This window comes from Paroedura picta, chromosome 2 (genome assembly GCF_049243985.1).
Source record: "Paroedura picta isolate Pp20150507F chromosome 2, Ppicta_v3.0, whole genome shotgun sequence".
Classification (NCBI taxonomy): domain Eukaryota; kingdom Metazoa; phylum Chordata; class Lepidosauria; order Squamata; family Gekkonidae; genus Paroedura; species Paroedura picta.
This window is the reverse complement of record NC_135370.1, coordinates 61,618,592-61,638,534: the sequence shown is the minus strand read 5'-3', so window position 1 is coordinate 61,638,534 and position 19,943 is coordinate 61,618,592. Positions and strand designations below refer to the sequence as shown.

Here is a 19,943-nt window from a genome sequence, read left to right as displayed (position 1 = left end):
CTTTCTAGCCCTCCAGGATGGACTCTTGTCTGCTTTCTATTGATGTTCATGATGTTCCTGCCAGATGAATAAGCCCAGCCCACCCCAGGAGGTAGCTGTTGGCTCCAGACTTCTCTATAAAATATCATTTTTTGTTGGTCTTCCTCTGAGTCACTTGCTGATTCTGCACTTACTTTGTTTATTTTGTTGTGGATCTTGATGAATTCAGATCAATTTGAACTCAGGTCTTCCTCTATCCCCCCCTCCCATTGAAACAGAAAAGTGTTCTGCACATGATTAGGGAAGCTCAGAAGGGGGGGGGGTAGCCAAGCACAGCAGGAGCCTCTTTCTTTCTTTTCTTGAAAGGGGGGAGGAGGATAGGAGACAGCAGAGGAGAGGGGAAAAACCAAGAGGAAAATCTCTGCCAAGAGAGGGCTTCCGGAGCTTCTCGGCAGCAAATTATTTTGAGGAAAGCAAACAGCTAAACGCTTACTCATGCCAATTTTTCAAATATCGAGGGTTATATCCACTCCAGGATATCACAAGGGAAAGGTAGGGTCACTCCAGCTCAATCATGCTTGTTGCAGATGAAAAATTTAAATCGCCCAAAATCAAAATGGAAATTGCATTCAGTGCAGACAGCAGGGATTGAATGGACCTGGGATTGGAATAAAACTCCGTGCAGATTCAGGCCAGTTTATAGCTCCTTCACCATAGTAAAATATGTAACCAATGGTAGATTTTCTTTCTTCTAAGTTTCCTCCCCAATGAGAGTTAACTTTGGCAGGTAGCTTAAGCTTAAAGTGTGCAGTAATAATAAATACAAAGAATTTTTCTTTGTATAGCTCACCCTTCCCTGCTGGCTCAGGGCAGAGTAACAACAAGAAGTATACAAGTATTTGATTGACTTGCAGGGCGGGAGTCCCAGGCTAATAAATACTCTCACAACATGCTGGCGTGAAAGAGGCGACAACTTTATTAACAACAACTCTGAGAGGGTTGGCATGGCAGAGAGTAAGGAGCCAGAGCAGTCAGCTGACAGCCCTGTTTTTCCCCAGCAATGGCTTGTACCCTTCCTGCCCCACTTCCCATCTGGGAATGTGTGTCCCCAAGAATGTGTGTAAGGGAAAACATATATGTTTGATAGGTTTACAAATCAAGAGCAGAAAATAAAATTGCAAATGGGAAGTCCATGCTATGCTGCCATTACATTTTTACACTTCCTATAAAAGAATTTCTTTGCATAACAATTGTATTTCCTGATAGCAGGAAATACTCAATTTAATAGAGGGAAAGATTCAGGTGTGGTTTAAATATTATATTGAAAAAATTAACAGTTTCCTTGCATGACTCTTTTAATTTTTCAATATAATATTCAAACCACACCTGAATCTTTCCCTCTACTCAAATGAAGTATTTCTTGCTGTCAGGAAATACAATTCATGTAAGATGAAATCTTACTAAATATAATTCAAAATATACATGCTAAATCAGACCACAAAATTCCCATCTACCATTAAATAATACTTACTAGGCAACTGAATTCAAACAGTATCAAACAAGTACTCAGTATTTAACAGTTCAATATATAGTGTCATAGGAACGCTCAATGTCGTTCCAATAAAACCTGATCTATTTCAACAAAGAACTTCTTCAAGAGTACCATCGGCAGAATGTGAAATAATCTATTATATAACTCACTACTCGTCTATACAACAAGAAGATCCACTTCTTCAAATTCCATTAACTTGATTTGTCAATAAAAGCCTGTCACTTACAAATCCAAATAACCTTATTATTTACTTGGCTATCTTGATCTTGTTCCACCAAGGCATTTATCATTCCAAGAGGTTCCACTTTCCCACACATTTATCAGTCATTCCTAAGTGTTTCATATTCCAATACACAGGAATTAACATTTTTTTAAAGGCCAGTAAACCATCCCAAAAATGTGCAGGGGGAGGAACTACATTGCAGTTTCCAGTGCTCAGCTCTGCATTGGCTGGCACCTCCAATTAGACAAATCATTACTTCGATATCTGTTTCATCAATATGCCTCTCATCAGACATAACAAAGTAATCACTGGGCTACCTGGGATGCAATATCCAGTCACATATCATGATGAAAATCTGACACCCAAAATGCTGAATCAAAGGACAGATCTCAAATCTGCTCTGGATGTGCCACATCTCCGAGGAATATTTGAGTGTAGCACAGGGGTAGTCAACCTGTGGACCTCCAGATGTCCATGGATTACAAATGCTGGCAGGGGTTCATGGGAATTGTAGTCCATGAACATCTGGAGGACCACAGATTGAGTACCCCTGGTGTAGCAGCCTCGATTGCACAGACTAGCCAGATCCCATCAGGGCTTGGACGCTAAGCTAAGCAGGGCGGGTACTTGGATGGGAGGCCACCAAGGAAGACAGTGGCTGCTATGCAGAGAAAGGCAATGGCAAACCACCTCTCCTCATCGCTTGCCTTGGAAACCCCAGGACGTGGAACTTCATAGGGGCACCATGCGTTGGTTGTGATTCAACTGAACACTTTCGCTTAGGCCAGATGTGGGCTAACTTGTTTGCTGTTGATAGCAATGTTATGTCCAAATATTTCTATCAGCAGAGACTCCTTCCACAGTAGTGGACGTAAGCTCATCTCATGTTGCTTGGATATTTGACCCTTGAAACTGGTGTAAAGGAGGATTGCAAAATATCTTAGCCTTGGACTTCAGAGACTCATAGACTCAGAGAGAGAGAGTGCTCTGCACTATCTCTTTAGTGTGTTGATTGCTACTCTTAGGGAAATGTCTCTCCATCTTGGCACCATGAGGGTAGGACATGGATTCCTGCATCCATCTTAGTTCATTAAACTAGATTAAAATCCTATCTCTATTCTATCTAGAATGGAGTTCCTTGCAATAGAGTCAGATTACCTTTATTGGCATAAAGAGTTCCTTGCAATAAAGAACTCATATTAGTTTGCAAAGATGAGTCTTCGTTTGTTACGTTGTTTCTTACCAGCACACTCACAACCAGATAGACGTTTGTTGCATCATGTGCCTTGAGCACTCGCCTAATCCAAATATTTCAGCACAGAAAATGAGCTTAATGTGAAAAGCTATTTAAAGCATGGGAGCAACACCTGCCTCAAACACCAGTGAAGAAAGATCAAGAGCTTTGGGATTTGTGGTTTTGTGACAGTAACTGAATCCAGTGTCTTAAAAGAATGGAAGTACCTGAAAAGTCTACTTGGTCCCTGGATGACTCAAAGGGAAACAATAATATAATGGCATATTTTGCTCTTGTGTTATTAACTTCAAACTACTCCAGGTCACACATGCTGTTGCCATTTGATGACTATCATGTGGCTGGTAAGAAAATCAGTCGCACGTGTGAAGATTTTAACAGCTCAGTTTGCACATGGTAAAGCTTCCACTCAATTGCTGCCAAAAGATTAATCAGGAAACCACAGAAATAGGGATTCGGCCACAGTGGCCTTTGCCACCCAGAGCATGAGTGTTCCAGGTGATACATAGCCCAGGAAAAGATGTTCTTGCCAAAGTGTGGCCAGCATGACTACATGCTTTGTAAGTAAGATAATGCATTGCCCCTAAATATCTGTAATCTGGCAAAGAAATTTCAAATATTAAAACAGCATTCTTTATTTAACGGTGTGATCCTAAGCAGAAACACACCCTTTTAAACCCACTACAGCTATGGGTTTACAAGATTGTAATTCCACTTAGGATTCCTTTGCAAGTTGGTAAGTTGGGCCTCAGTCCTGAAATTCATAAGAGACTAGAAAACTAGTCAATCAATACTGCCTTTCCTGAAAACACTTTCATATTCTTTTTTTTTTTTGTGATTTGCATTGATATGATTGAGAGCAATTCTAGCAGTTTAAAAAAAAAATTAAAGCCGAATGCACTGGAGGCTTTGTGCCAGGCTACAGTCTGGAGTTTGAGTCAGGGCAGTTTGCCCTGCCTCTTCCTGCTCCCACACACCATTTGGGTGTGTGTGCGTGTGTATGTGTGGTTGGTGCAGTTTGCATGAGTCTACCAGTTCACTGTGAAGAACTCTGTATGTGTGCACTGTTAAACAAACTGTAATGTGCAGGTGAGGGGAGTTAAACTCTTTCCTCCTCGTGCCATGGCTTGCCGTGCTCTGCTGTTTAAAGTGCACTTTGTCTAGCTAGCCTCAGATACAAGAATCCTGGCCAGATCCTGGGGTGGGGGGGGGGGGCGGAATGCTGATATGAAAGCATGGTGGTAGCGAGCAGGGATGAGCTCTTCTTGTACGAGTCCTTAACTTCTGTTAAAATAACAAACCTGCCCAGCTGAGCATCCTGGGAAAGCTCACTGACACCAGATTCATACATTTCCATGTCGGGTCTACAAGTGGGAAAGTCAATTACCGATAGAGTGGCAAGCTCAATCTCAACAGATCTGAGAAGCCAAACAGGATTGGTCCTGACTACTATTCAGTGGGAGATCACTGGGTAATCCCAAGGTAAGCGTTTGCAAACCACCTCTGAATGTCTCTTGCACTCTCTGAGAGTGCAATGAGTCAACTGTGACTTGATGGCAAAAATATAATCAAATATAAAAAAAATTTAGGCTGGGGAAACTTTGTTCAATCTGTCTGAGATTTAAGAGGCAATATTACTTAGAGAAAAGGCAGAAACTGACTAAGAAGCGGCAAAGTATCCTCGTGTGAATGCAAGGGAGGAGGAGCGGCTTCTGTCTCCATACGTAAACTGGCCGTCCATTGAATGGACAGTGGCACTCAGAGCCTGATCTTAACCATGTTTCCTGAGAAGCCTCCCTGACCACCCTGGGATTGACTTTCTAGAAAATATGCTTATCAAGGGCATTTTCATTTCCAAGGCCTAAAAAAGGAATGGGGAAAAGATTAATTGAAATGGATGGCTGCCTCTCCTCTCTTCCTCTTCCCTGCCTTCCTTTGTAGAGAGAACCTAATGCTAGAATAAGTTGCATACACAGCATTAAGTGCACAATCATAATACATGACAAAGCAGCAAAATTCCTGACTGTGTCAATCATTGTAGCACTATATATATTCATTTTATTCCTCCGGGAGAGCCCAGCTTTCGAGTGAGAAATCAGATGGGTAATACATCTACGTGGAAAAACATCCAATGCATGAAGAAGCCACTTTTTGATTAACTGGATATTGAGTGATATCGAAAACAATATGAAACTGAGCCAGAGTTTCCTGGTCTAATTGGTGGTTTTGAGGGCTGCCAGATGAACAGTCTTCCCAGCACATCATATTCTAGCCACTAGTCACTCTCCAATCATTTCTTAAATTTAAAGATACGAGAAACAGAGTGAGTTTCCTTTAGAGCAATGACATCCTGAAGGTGCAGCAAAGTATGTGACAGAAACAAAATTGAGTTAAGTAGGTGTAGTTCAGTCTCCCTCCCTCTCTCTGGACTCTGTGGATTGGGATTTGCCAACCTAAGACGAAACGGCTTCTTCCTTGTTTTGTGCAAGAAAAGTTTTTCAACATTCTACCCACCATTCAAAAGCCTTCTGCATGGAAGGACCATGTCAGTGCTGAAGCATCTGTTGGGAAAAAAAATGGTGATCGCTTCGCCGGAAGTTCGGAGGAGAGAGCCAAGGGGAGGGACTTTGTTGGAAGCGCAACAATAAGAATGCACGTGTCTTTTTTGCTAGTGTTGCAGATTGTTCGCAAGAGTGTAGCGCTTTTTGAGGGGTGAATCCACTTTTCCTGATTCCCCTAGAAGCGCTACAACGAATCACTTTTTGCGGAACTGTTGCAGGAGTGTTGCAGATTGTGTGTGACATCATGTGGAACTGCAAATTAGTACCGTTTACCATATGTAAGCCTTCTGCTACATTAAACTCGTGCGGAATGGCCCATGGTCTTTCCACTAAAGCTTAGACACCAGTAAAAAAAGTGGATAGCTTTACTGAATGTCTCTTTCCCCTTCTGTTTGTTATTATTATTGCTGTTGTTGTTGTTGTTGTTGTTGTTATAATATTTAGATTTCTAGCCTGCCACTCCCAATGGCTCGCGGCGGGTTACAACATGTATATAAACCCCAATAAAATACCCCAATAAAATTCCACTAAGAGCAATCCCTAAATGTGCCAAAGTGGCGGTCTAAATCTAAATAAACTCAGCTACTATCCACCAAGGGGGCGTTATTGCCCTCCCTTCCAGTTTCTTCCCACAGTTGCCATATTTGGCTAAAAGCAGTGTGGGTAATGTAGTGGGAAAATATGCAGGCAAGTAGTTTCCCTGCTTCTAACACGTGACTTCCTCATAAGCCTCACTGAGTTCAATGGTACATATAGCTCTCAGCTCAAGACAGTACATTATATGTACAAGACAGTACAGTATATGAGTACATAGAGCAAACAGGTCAAGCCCTCCGCACAGGTCTGACATAAAAAACACAAAACTGAAAAATCTATAGGGGAATACTTCACCCTTCCAGCTCATTCAATAAGGGACATGAAAGTAGCTGTTTTATTGCAAAGGAACTTCAAGAACAGGCTAGAAAGGGAGATTGCAGAAATGCAAGTTATTACAACACTCAAAACAATGACATACCCTGGCCTCAACAAGGACATTCCATGAGCCCTTCCATGAGTAGAAGACTTTTCCACAAGTGGAAGATAATATGAGGAACCAGTGTATATGAGGGACCGCCTTTCGTCCTATGTCCCCCGCAGGGCTTTACGCTCTGCGGGGGCTAACCTACTGGTCGTTCCCGGTCCCAAGGAGGCTTGCCTGGCCTCGACCAGGGCCTTCTCAGTCCCGGCCCCGACCTGGTGGAATGAGCTCCCTGCAGGAACTTTCAACAGGGCCTGCAAGATGGAGCTCTTCCGCCAGGCTTTTGGTTGAGGCTGGGCAGCAATGAAAATCTGCCCCCCTCACAAAGCGGGGGTTGTGTATGTCAGCAGCTCCCCTCCGCTTCCCTTTTAGTGGGGGTAGAGATCGGGTTAGTTATTGAACCTTGCCGCCACTCTTTGCCTGCTATAACTATGTTGTTAAGGATTAGTTGTGGATTCATGCTTTTATTATATTGTTTTAATGGGATTGTTTTATGTCACCCACCTCGAGCCTCCGGGGGAAGCGGGATATAAATAAAATGATGATGATGATGATGATGATAATCTTTAGATCAAATCCCAAAGAATTCAGTGCAGACTACATGCCTATGGGAGGTACAGAACCATGAGCCTATGTCTGTGCATCACACATCAATGTGTGCCTGCTGCAAAATGGAGACACAGCACCAGCCACTGAACATGTCCAGTTTATTTAAAACATTTTCAGTCTACCTTTCCCACTAATTAGAAGAAGAAGAAGAAGAGTTGGTTCTTATATGCCGCTTTTCCCTACCCGAAGGAGGCTCAAAGTGGCTTACAGTCACCTTCCCATTCCTCTCCCCACAACAGACACCCTGTGAGGTAGGTGAGGCTGAGAGAGCCTTGATATCACTGCCCGTTCAGAACAGCTTTATCAGTGCTGTGGCGAGCCCAAGGTCACCTAGCTGGTTGCATGTGGGGGAGTGCAGAATCGAACCCGGCATGCCAGATTAGAAGTCCGCACTCCTAACCACTACACCAAACTGGCTCTCCTCCAGGGTCCTCCAGAGTCCTCCAGGTGACAAATGAAAACATTTACACATCAAAATTGCATTTGAAGTAATATATATATAATATAATTCAATAAAAAAAACCCTTATAAAAACCATGGAGGAAGATTGCCTGTTGTTAGGGAATGTGACTCAACAGCCCTCCTCTTATATTTGGTCTCCAGACTCTCCCCCTTAATGACTGCCTGCATAAATGAGAGGGGCATGCTGGGCAGGCAGTGGGCCCCACATCTGGGGGGTCAGGCAGGAGACGCAAGCACCCTGCCCGGACAGCACTGGCTAAAGCATCCAGGGATGTTCCAGGATGCAGTGACACCTAGCCAACGTCCTCCCATCCCCTGGGGCCTCTACTGCACTGCTTCAGCCACATCAGAAATTCTCTAATGCCCAAGGTCAGGAGGACAACTGACCTAGCTTATATTTCCTATTTCAAGGCAGTGAGGAAGTGAGCATGTTCCTCGACACCACCAGAGAAGGTCAGAGAGACAAAGCCAGAGAGACACAGTCAGAGGAACACATCAGTTGGTGGAGTCCACTTGTGCCATGGGCCTGCTCCAGCTTCACTCCTCCTTGCTGAACTCCCTGGAGGTAGTCAGGGGCACACTGGTATGCTTCATCACCAGCCCATACAAGAGTACCTTCTTATCAGTAGTCTAATTAGTCTGGCAGTGGGTATCACTGACTGATGGGTCTGGGATCACCATGAAATGAAATAAAATAGGGCCAAGGCCAATAGTGCAAAATGACTTAGTTAAATTTCCAAAAATTCCCTGCACATTTCACAAATAGGCTTCATTAGGGGAATATATCCATCTTTCAATAATTCTTCAAAAAAGAGTATAGGATCAATACGTTAACATGTATGGAATTCTTTTTTGGGGGGGTGGACTGCACTCACATTGCTCTCATAGCCCCCTTGTTCTACTGCAACTGACCCACTTATACAGATTTAACACGCAGACTAGCTGCAGCCACTAGGCCTGTGCTTGTTAACGGCACAGTAGTGCTGTGCCTTGTCATCCGTGTATCTTTGGGTGACATGAGCATCTCTCAGGGATACGACAGCTGCTGTGACCCACTCGCTCCCCTCAGGATTGCACTGTGGTGTTTAGGATCACAACCACTCCATAATGTGTTCTAAAATGTGATTCCAGAATTCATCATTGTGAAAAAAGTGAAAGTTTCTGACAAAGGAATTAAAACAAAAGAACAAAAAAGGGTGCAGGGCTGTGCAGGACAGCATAGATAGGAACCATACATTGGAACATTGGAAGTCTCCTACTGGATCAAACATATGCTACATTATTTCATCATCTGCGTCCTTCAGTGGCAGCCAGATGCCCCAGAAAGGCCCATAGGCCCAAATCTCCTCCTTCCTTCTACTGCACAGCAACCAGCATTTCAGAACATGAAGAACTCATCCAGCCTGTATGGCTACTATACCTGTTGATGAATCTTTCTTACATGAAGTTGTCTGTTCTTTTAAAAAATCTGCCTGATGCTCTGGTGGCCATGACCACATCCTGTGGCCATGAGTTCCACAAGCTAATCAAACATTATGCATAGAAGTACTTTCTTTTGTCGACTCTGAATGTAATGATGTTGGCCCCCATTCCCAGTTCCTCACCAGTTGTCAGCCTTGCAGACCCTTCCTTTCAACTATAATGTTTAAAATAAATAATGTGTCATCTGCTTTTCATCACTGTAACTGACCTTATTATTCTTGAAAAGCATCCTGATCCATTATTCCTGGTTGCACATAGACCTTGGTTTTCAGAGCCTGATGCATCATTTCCATATCATCATAATTCTAGCTGCAGAATTTGAATGGATTTACTATAGAACTCTGGTTCTAGTGATACTGCTTGATAGTATTCGTGCTTTCCAGAGGTTGGAGAGGAAATACCACCAGCAACCTGGCAATGTTCCAATACATTGTTCTCCAACAAGTTCATGCAGGGTTCTATGGGTACAGGCTAATGCCAATATGTCATATTCCCTGCTGCACCTTGGGCTGAGCTACCAGGGGGTGTTTCAGAGATTGCAGCTGATCCTGATCCATTGCCTGAACCCACTACTCTCCAGGCTCCATCTGGAGATCTGGCCAGTGAAGACCAGCCTGATGCCCATGAACAAGCTGGTCCCAGCCAGACTGGAACTCAGCCTGATGTGCCCACGTATGCCAGCCCTGAAGACTCACCAGAGGAATGGCATTGCCGGTCCCTGGCAAAGACCCCAGGAAGTCCTACATTGCAGCATCGGAGGACTGCTGTCAGGAGATCAGCAGCTAGCTGTTAGGGTAGATGGGGCTCAGCTGTACCTGTTTCTTCTGATGAGGATTAGGACCAGCTGCAAGCCTTCTGGCTGAGAGCTGCCCCTCCCAGCTTGGCTGTATTAGAGAAGGGCCTTGAGGCAAGGTCCTTTGTGGGTGCAACCAGTGTATTACTTGCCTGTTTTCTCAGACAATCCCTGGTTCCAATTTGCTATGACAAAGCTCTGCCTGCCTGACTCCCAGTTCCTGATTTTGGCTTGTCTTCTGACTATACTCTTGGCATCGACTTTTGACTACAGTTTGGCATTGACTGTTTCTCTGGATCTTGACCGTGTCTCAGCTTGATTTGGCTCTCTACCCCATTTGCTGTGTGAACTGTCTCCCTGGCTCTTGACCTCATGTACTGGCCTCTGGCTCTTGCACCTCCCCCGTCTTGACACAACAACCAGGCTGTGTAGGTGTGGCTTGGCTGGGCAGCACACAAAAGTTTTATCAGATTGAATGTCCTCTACTATGATACTTTTCTATAGTGAGGGTGCAGTTAATTTCCCAGTTCCACCTTGCATGTAAACCACAACATGAGCCCCACCAAAGGCTCCCCTGTACCCTGTGGGCAGTATTTCGGGGGGTGGGAAGGCTTTAAAGCAGAGATGTAGGCTGGCTTAATTCTGAATGGAACTCCAGTTATAATTCCTACCAGTTTTCTGGATACAACCTTACAAATATGAGTGACAGGCAGAAAGACTGCTGCACATTAACTACTGCCTCTTTGCTCAAGGTTTAAATAGCTCCCCTTTTATGCCTTAACTCATTCTGTTAATACTTGTTGTCAATAGCAAAGAACAAGAGTAACAATAAAGGAATTCCTCAGCTGGCCAAGTGGGTGCTTTCTTTGTGGGCAGTTTTAGCAGTAGAGGCAAAGCACCCCTGAATTCTCCCTGGGATTAATGTGTATAGTGATGGTTTCATTCCATCTTGCAGGTGTTCCTAATCAGGCCTCTCTGCCTACATGGCTCCTATCATCCTCAAGACCAAAGTAAAGAACATGGTAACTGGTTCATCCAGAGAGCCACAGGAAGGGAGGGGGAGAGTCAAGATTGATGAGGTAATCTTCTAGAGGGTTCTAGCAAGAACATGCCCTGATTGGTTGATCACCATCACCTGATCTCAGTCAAAAATTATAGCTGGGCTTAGAACGGTGTAAAGGAGACTAGCTTGGATTGTGATGGGCTGAAAGGCCTTGAGTCCTCGACTATGATCTGCTTATTTTCAAATGGACAGCTATATAGACTGCTTGAACTGCAGCCTTTGCTTTCATGACTGTAAGACTGTCTCATCTAATACAGATCTTGATTTGTGTTAGTTAAGCTAGTTTTTTCTTGTTTTCTGTGTTGCATGACTTTAGAGATGTGTTGTTGTCAATAAATAGGCTTACTTAAGAATTATTTCAATGAACTGTGTATGTGTATATATACATACACACAGAGTTTATTAAAATATATATGGGACTATTTTCTTGTGCACACCTACTCTGGGGACCCCCTGAGTCAGTTCTGGACTCCCTGACACGGGGACATCTAATTTCCATCTCTAGAATAGTCCCTAGCTCACGTGGTTTTTGTCCATGCAACCCCCTGCCCCCCCAACAGCATAATGACTGGATGAAAGGGATACTTCCTTTCTTTTTCACTAGCAGTAAAGCTCTTTGGATCTAACCCCATGTATTGTTAGTCCCTCATCACCGAATGGTGTTCTCTCATTTTTTAAAAATATCTTTGAGTTGGAAGAAGGAAGGAGTCACTGTAAACTAGTCCTGAGCTCTTAATCCTGTCCAAAGTTAGGCTATGTTTCAACTCTGCCAAGCATCACATGTAGTATTTTATATCACCCCTTCCTCAGAACTTCAAATAGTAGCAGTTCTCTCTCCTCAAAATGCCACATCATAAATATTTTCTTTCAGCAGATTATTTCAAAGATAATTGACTATGACCAGCCGTAAGAGTGCTTGGGCAAGTCTAAGCCTAAGGAACAGGCCTTTACAGAAAGCACATTTGGACAAGAGCGAACATCTCTCAGAGGATGTAAAAAAAAAAAAACCCAAAAAAGAAACCCCAGCCATTTCTCTAGTTTTTGTCTATTTATAAATCATGACTATAATCCAGTTTCCAAGCGTAGAAATCTCCCTTCAGCCCACAGGTGGACTGTGAGCAATCTGTCCTGGTAGCAAATGCATTCCTGTATTTGAGAAAATCCCAGTGAGGGAGCTATTCAGGTTCTCTTGCTTCACCCCCACTGGTGGATATGAACACCTAGAAGCTGCCAAAGTGTCTCCATTGTAATAGGGTTGGCAAGTTCTCCTTTACTGTACTTAGCATGATCCCATAGTGTGGCATGTCTGCAGGATTTTGGAGATTTGGTATGTGAAATTCATTTTCATTGCTTTAATTCACTAATCTGAGACTAAAAGGGTGTATTGGACATGCTGTGCTAAAAGTAATTGTGTATTTGTTTCCCAAGAGAATTCAGCTGTATGTGAACTGGGCCACAGCCAGGAAAGTTTGGATACAAGGAAATAGAAAATACAATTTTTTTTTGGTCCCTACTCCTCTTTCCAAACTGAAGGATTAATATCAGTCTGTTTTATATGGCTAACCAGTGAGCACCATACATAATGCTATTTTGCAGTTTAAACAGCATGGGAAGACGAAGATGAAAAGCCATTTCTCTCCCCTGGCCTAACTCTTCAAACTTTTGTAAGCCCCTGTGGCAGCATCTGTGTGGGCTGACTATTTCAGGAGAGAAACAAAAATAAAAATAGTAACGTTTTGCCATCGGTAGTGGCTTGACTGTCTAGTATTTTCATCCGGTTAACTTAAAAACCTTGAAGGTTCACAGCTTTCCTGCAGAACATTTAAGTGGCCCTGTTTAAAATAGCAAATGTTAAAAATAGCAAACATGACTGGACAACAGAGCTTTAAAAAGTATAATATGGGAGGTGTACTTAGATTGCTTGCTTAATATACATTTTTATTCTGTGGAGGAGTGTGGAGAACTGGTTTTGTATTTTTTGTGAACTGCTGAGATGGAAATGTTCAGAAAATGTATTGTGTACACAGGTATGGAGGTAAGGGAGGGGCCATGGTATATCTTGTCAGATCTCAGCACTTAAGCTGGGTCATTACTGGGATGGGTGACCATCAGGGGAGACTCTGCAGAGGAAGGCAATGGCTTCTGACTTGCCTTGAAATCCCCTTGCTGGGGTCCCCATGAGTTGGTTGCAGCCTGACATACTCACACTGGGATGAGTTATGAGGTAAAGAACATGTAGAAGGTCCCAGATTCAATCTCTTGCATCTCCATTAGGTGGTGAGATTGCCCCCAGCCCCTTCTCTAGTTTTGTCTGTTGAGAGATTGTGCCAGTCAGTGTAGATAATACTGGGCCTGATGAAGGAAGAAGTATTGATAGTACTATGGAAGGAATGTAATAATATGGAAGCACTATGGCAGTATAAAGCAATAGATTGAAGTCAAGATTATATAGCTACTGTGTTAGCTGAGAGTACACTGGCATATCTAACAGCAGATATTGTCAAATGTGTCGCACAGGTGTATATTTGCAAACATGTGTTAAGGCACAACCAAATATAAATCTCTAACATATGACTACCATGTGTCCTTGTATGGTAAAAGCAAACATCTCATTTTCATCCACTTATGGTGTTTATTACAGCACAGTTCCGCCAAACATCACATATGCATGTAACTAATGTGCTGACCACATAAAGTACAAATTGGCTTTCTACTCCAGTATCACTGTATGAGATAGAGAAAATAATTCCCATTATCTTCAGAAAAAGCCAGACTTTTTGATTATACATTCATTTATACATATACTATACAGTTATATTAATTCTTAGAATCTTTATGGGCTCTAGATTTTTGAGATTATAAATATGCCCATAACACCATCCTTCAAATACGCGCATGTGGTCTCTGTGGCTGGATTAGATTAATGATAGTGGTGGATAGAAGGCGAGTTTTTGTCAGTTCCCCTTTTTGACTTTTCCTTCTTGCTGTTTCTGGGGCTCCCCAGTCCCCCGGCAGTAGAAGTTATGAACATTTTGTTTGAGGCCTGCTCCATGAATGAAAATTCCTTCTGATCACAGAAACTGGTGGTTCCAAGTCCATGTCATCATGGTTATACTGGTCAGTCAATCACATTGTTATGCCTTTCTAAATTCCCCCAACAACATCCCCCCCCAGACAAAACAGACTCTTGAAGTCAGTGTCCAATTAGTAGAAGGTTTAGGTTTAGCAGAAGCAAAATAATCTCTGATTATTAAAATACAATTGAATCCATACAGCCAAACACAGGGGATTTTTTCATAGAATTTTATTGTTATTTAACTGTGTTGCTTCCATGCCACGTCAAATCCCACTGATTTTAACATGATTTACTTCTTAGTGGAGTTAAGATTAGGATATTCGATGTTCTGTATTAATAAGAATGTCATGAAAATGAATTTTTAGTGTACACTGAAAGAACTAATTAATGAATTTGCATGCATAAATTACTGTACAAAGTATATCCTTGAAGATCTGTTTGAACTGGTTAAAATGGACATACACTAGGATGCATCCCTGATGCATTTGAAGTGAAAACAAAAGATAATTGCTATGGTCTTAACTGGGCTAAGTTCCAGTTAAGCTTTTGATTGTTTTAAGGGTGCTGTTATTGCCTTTCTTTGGCAACATTTTAAATCTAATCTAAAAGAATACTACATGCATCAAAAATATGCCATTTACAGTACCGGGTTTTGCTCACTGGCCAGAGGTAGAACAAAGGAATTTGTTTAAAGAATTTTCATTTTAAATAAAGGAGGATCCAGGGCTCAACCCTGGTTGATATATAATATATCTAAATTTCTCCAAAAAAGATTTTGAGATTGATTAGAAAGTGTAATATACTTTCTATTGTAACTTTTAAAAAGGCATTGGAAAGAAAGAATTCTTGGCTTCTCATAGGGATCTTAACATATTTGTTAATTTTTTAACTGGCCCTGTGTATGTGTTTTAGTAATATTATAGGAACTAAAATTAAGATAAATACTTTTGTCACATTTAGAATTATAGCACATTTAGAAACATAAATAAAGAGTAGTATAACTCAACATTTTCTTGTCCTGAGCAGCAAAATCTCTCTCCGCCCTCTACATTTACTTGTAAAAAGGCACCGTTGACATCACTGGTGCTGACTATCAAGGAATATGTATTATGTGCTTAAAGTGTTAACGTCTCGGCCAAGCAAGTGTCTAAACGCAAAAATGATTTGAAGCTATCTTGACAAAAAGTAGCAGAAACGATAGTTCCAGGCTAAATCAGCTTACAAGAGAATTTAAACCGGTCCATCCAAATGCCAATCTAATTGAATAAATCACCGCTAGATAACAATACAAATGATGAGACATACATATTGCCTTTCTTTGGGAAATTGTTTTTTTTCCCCCTCTCAGAATTCTAAAGAAGTCGCTCACATTTGTCCGGAAAGAACTAATACGAAGTAAAGGAACATTTGCAACAGGTTGGGAAATCACAGGAACCATGAGAAATACAAACTCAAAAGTTAGCTAAAATCCTGTCTCACATATGTTTGTCCGAGTGTAACATATAATTACAGCATTGCCTTCTTTATTTTGAAAAAAAAATTCAAAAATGGCATAAAAGATAAGAAAATTATGAATCTATACCTTTGATCCTTCCCTCCTTCTGATTATCTGAGAAATTGTAGAATCTGTGCCAATAAATTTATATTTGGTATTTCTGGAGAAGGTTTCACTTTAGGTGTTTATAACAGTAGGCACATATGCGCCCACACACACATGCCAGATATGTATTTAGATCAAGCAAACATCCAATAAAATATGTACCGTGCAATGCAAAAACTGATTTGAAAGATTTGAAGACAACCCCAATGACAGTCTGTATTACTGTTTAGTTCACCAAAGAACATCTGCAAAACAGACAAAAGGCATATCTGTAAATCTTCCTGAGCAAGAGAAAGGTAAATGCTTTTTGTCTGCATAAAATAATGTGGGAAAATGTATTAGCAGTTTAAGAAAAAAGTCACCTGAAATGGAATTTCTAGATAAGTTACATTTCTTTGTATTTCTGAAGTATATATCATTTATTCCCCTTCCCCATTTACCTTGATTGAGGTGATATAGACTAAAAAGAACCCAAAGATGATGCTTTCCAGACATTGCTATGAAGATATTAACTCGGGAAATGTTGACGTTTTAAAGCAGGCATCTATTTCACTGTTTCAAACTAGTTGTTTACTATTTCAAAGTAGTACTCACTATTTTGAAGTTGTCTGTTAAAAAGGATAACATTCCCCTTACCTTTTCCTATGGCTTTAGTTAAACCACAAATCATAGAAATAAAACCCTAAACCATAAAACTGGTGTTTGGCATTATATAGAGGACCTTTAATACTAGGCGTTTTATTAAGATAATTTTCTTCAACGCGTTGCCCACTGTGCTGAGGTCTCTTGACTTTTTGTGTCGCAAGGAGAGAGGTATAAAAATCAAAGACCCTTTGCTTAGGGTTCTGCACGCTGCAGTCCCTTTACCAAGGCTGGTGTTCTCAAGATGATCAGTTATGGTACAAATCCTTTCCAGAACATGGTTGATTTATAGCTTTAGCACCATGCCTGGCTTAGTGTTTTCTCTGAGTCATGTAAATGGTTTGAGAATAACACATGCATATACTGTACTAGGGTAAGTGGTAGCTTTAAAGGGTGGTCTACAAACCTTTGCTTTAATCCAAGGAAATGGAAACACATAAAGACTAATAAGGGCCAGCTATTATTAGGTTATTTAAGAGATCAAGAATTTGATGAGTTATGAGGCATAAGAGCCAAGCAGCGATCCTTTTTGATTGCCCTGCTGTTTGTTTTCATCTTATTTATTCTTCTCGCTAACTTACATCCAAATATTGGCTAAATACTCATTTTTGAGTGGCATTGTTTTGATAAATAAAGGAGAAGTGTAAAATGGTTCTTCTGATTCTCTTTCATTAAGGCACCCAAAGTAATAATGGTGAAAATGTAAGCTGAGGTTTGCACATTTCCTTTACAGTGGCTCTAAAATATCTCCCCTGGTAACCAAAAGGATCTGACAGAACAGTAAACAGAGAAGTGAGATGTTGGGATTATTTTAAGACAGATGCTTTTTTAAACTGTATTAAGAACACCCATCACAGATCCCAATTCTAGCCAGTTCCTCACACAGGAGGTATTTTATCTTCACAACATCTGGACCTGTCAAAAAGGTGCAGTTGTAGACCTTACCAGATGCAGACACCCCATACATAAAAGTTCACTAACAAATCATACCATAAAGAGAAGTACAACACAAGAATTATATATGTCCATGAAGAAAACTATTCTATGGTTAAGTGAAGGATGAGGGTGGCAGGTAAAGAAATGCCCAACAAAATTCCAGGCAATTTAAAAGAATTTCTGAGAGCTTTATTAAGGGTTGTTTTTTTGTCCTTCCAGATTTTTCTACAGCTGATGATTGACATGATGGACTTTTTTTCTTCAGGGTGAAATAAACACATGCGCCTGACATACCATGGTTAATTTGAATGAGCCCTCAAAAGGCCAGGGGTATTGTTCTCTGTGATATTTCTAACTCATTCTTTACAGGGATGTAAACAAGGGGAGAAAAACAAATAAAAATAGTTTGCATTATTTTTAAGAACTCAGCTGTGCTTATTACCTTGTTCTAGTTCTTTAGAAGGATATATCAGGTGAATTGGTAGTGTAATATAAGTAAAAAAATAACAGGTATCATTAAGCTTTGATTTGTAGTCATATAATCTATGAACAGATTTACCAATGTAATTGTTTAAAGCTATATATGATAAGACAGCTTCCAGATGTTAATACTTGTCATTGTCTCTTTTTCATTCCGCAAAAGCTTAACATTTTCCCTGAGTAGTCTGGGGCCATAGATTTGTATCAGTTAGTAACTCTTGTCCCTGAAATGCTATGGCTCTGATCCCACCTCCATTGTCTCTTTATGCAGAGTGCATTGTTATTTTCCTGATAGAGCACTGCAAATAAATGATTCCTCAAGAGATATGCATCTGAGTTTTGACCACTTCTCTGAGCAGTCAGGATAATTTAAATATCAAACACTGTTGTGCATGGTATATGTTTCTTGCAGTATATTATATCCAAAGACAGTTGTTTGATTCCTGCAATTAAAAAAAAATCCTGTTAACACAATCCCAAACAAAAGAGAGCTGGGAGCCAACTTCTGTGAATATTCAACTCAAACCTTCATCCCTCCTCAACCCGTTTGCAGCTCAGTGCACAAGGTCCTGCCTGACCATTGCATGATTTTGATCCTTAAACCATCCTTAAAATTAATTTCGTACAAAGTGTGTGCCACTTCATTGAACTTAAGCAATTCTAGGAGTGTCTGCCACGTTATGAGGATCGAGATGATGGTGTTAGAAGCCTGGTATAGGGATTATCTATGGGTCAAATGTTTAGCCATCTGGAATTTCCATGAGCTCAACTGAATTTTTGACACCTCTCTTTCAGTTAAATAGAAGGCAAAGTGACTCAGAAATTCCTCTTCCAAACGGGTTCCCCCCTCCTTTTCTTCCTCTCTTTTTAAAGTTTGCCCTAGTGTACATGAGGGAACTGCACTGCTTCCACCACCCTGTGGTAATGTTATGCCATGACATACGTTCTTGTTTCCATGGCCCTGAAAAGCTTTTCAAAGAGCTTTGTAGATAGTCCAAGTCTAAACACATGCATTCTCCTCATCACCCAATAAAGGGACTCTGACTCCGCATCACTCATTATGAATCACAGGCAAACACCGAGGGACTTGGTACAGGTAAATCTGTCCTGCAGGGGAATTCTCTTAAATGTTTTGAATATCATGAATTCATTCAAGACATTTGAAAGTTTTATAGTTGTTATTGTTGTTGTTGGCTTGGGTGGGCAGTTAGGATTTCTTTCATAGACTAGATATGCTCAAGTAAGTGCTTTATATGGTTGAATGGTAGTGGTGGTGGTGGTGGAGGGGGGGGGTGACCACCTGATCAGTGTCCCCAAAAAGCAAGCCTGAGCTTATACTGCAGGCTGTTAGAATGTTACTTTCCCTTACCCAAACCTTTCCCTTACCCAACTTGTTTTGCTTCTCACAAAGCCAAACATAAAATTATGGACAATTTCTCACTGCTAGCACATTTTACAACTACTCCACTTGTTATATGTAGCAGATGGTGTTCAAACAAATCAAGGAGAAGAAGCTGCAAAAGTATGGGGTGGGGGAGATGGAACCAGTCAAGAAACTCATATATTTCTTTAGATGATAAGATGAACTGCAGATGGGGAAGAACAGCAGAGAAGCAGACAATTTAAAAAGCGGTTCTTAAAGAAGAACCGGCTTGTTTTGAAGATACCAGAAGTGTTGGTTGTAACTTGGTTTTATAAACATTAATTTCTAGATGTTTATGATGCCAAGGGAGCTTCAATTAAACTCAAACAAACATTGATCTACTGTAAGCGCTAATTGGGACTTATTATTATTTATTACTCTTCCATATCGCCCTCTTGTTGCCAGCTCAGGGCAGTGAACAACATACAACAGTACATACAATACAGTAGGTAAAAATGATTCACATAAAATTATCATAACTTTAAAGCAATTATTGAAACCATCCCCCAAAGTGTGTCACGGAGGTCATCTTATGGCTTAGGGTTTTTTTCAGGGGAAACCAAGGTAATTTAGTGGCATTGGCCATTCAAAGTTAGGACTAACGTTCCACCATACTTTTGTATTTTGTCCACATAGTTCTTAGCTGTGCTGCTAATTTATGTGGCACCTGCAGTCAAGTTAATCCCAAACTGAACTTGACAAAGTCACTAAAATAAAAAGAAGTGGCACGTTGAAATGTTTGAAGTCCTACTTGAAGCAGCTGCGTTTAGTGCTGAGGGGGGGAAAATCATT

At 41.1% G+C, this 19,943-nt stretch overlaps 1 long non-coding RNA gene across 1 annotated transcript; it reads left to right on the top strand.

Moving 5' to 3' along the window:
• Positions 1–10,847: 10,847 nt before the first annotated feature.
• LOC143828676 (uncharacterized) lies at positions 10,848–17,973 on the top strand. The gene is made up of 3 exons (XR_013227824.1): positions 10,848–11,227; positions 15,901–15,966; positions 17,468–17,973. It is a non-coding gene; the product is annotated as an uncharacterized LOC143828676 (long non-coding RNA).
• Positions 17,974–19,943: the final 1,970 nt, after the last annotated feature.